Genomic DNA, 571 nt, shown 5'->3' with positions numbered 1-571 from the left:
TGCACACACTCACACACACACACTCACACACACTCACACACACACACTCACACACACACTCACACACACACACTCACACACACACTCACACACACACACTCACACACATAGTGGGCTTCTTTTCACTTTCCATCTACAAAATGTTTGTGTGTGTGTGTATTTGTGTCTGCGTGTATGTCTGAGTGTGTGTGTGTATCGGTATATGTGTATGCACACATGCATATACACATACAGATACATACGCATACATACATACACACACACGCACACGCACACAGAAACATGTTAAAATTAAATTATCAGAAACCAAGCCGTGACCGTCCCTTTTTATTTTTCAGGCGGTCTGTATGCAAAATCTCACAATCTAATATGGAGGCGCAATGGCCCAGTGGTTAGGGCAGCGGACTCGCAGTCGTAGGATCGCGGTTTCGATTCCCAGGCCGGGTGTTGTGAGTGCTTATTGAGCGAAAACACCTCAAGCTCCACAAGGCTCCGGCAGTGGGTGGTGGCGAACCCTGCTGTACTCTTTCACCACAACTTTCTCTCACTCTTTCTTCCTGTTTCTGTTGTA

The sequence above is a fragment of the Octopus bimaculoides genome, chromosome 4 (assembly GCF_001194135.2).
Source record: "Octopus bimaculoides isolate UCB-OBI-ISO-001 chromosome 4, ASM119413v2, whole genome shotgun sequence".
NCBI lineage: Eukaryota > Metazoa > Mollusca > Cephalopoda > Octopoda > Octopodidae > Octopus > Octopus bimaculoides.
Note: the sequence above shows the minus strand (reverse complement) of the source record.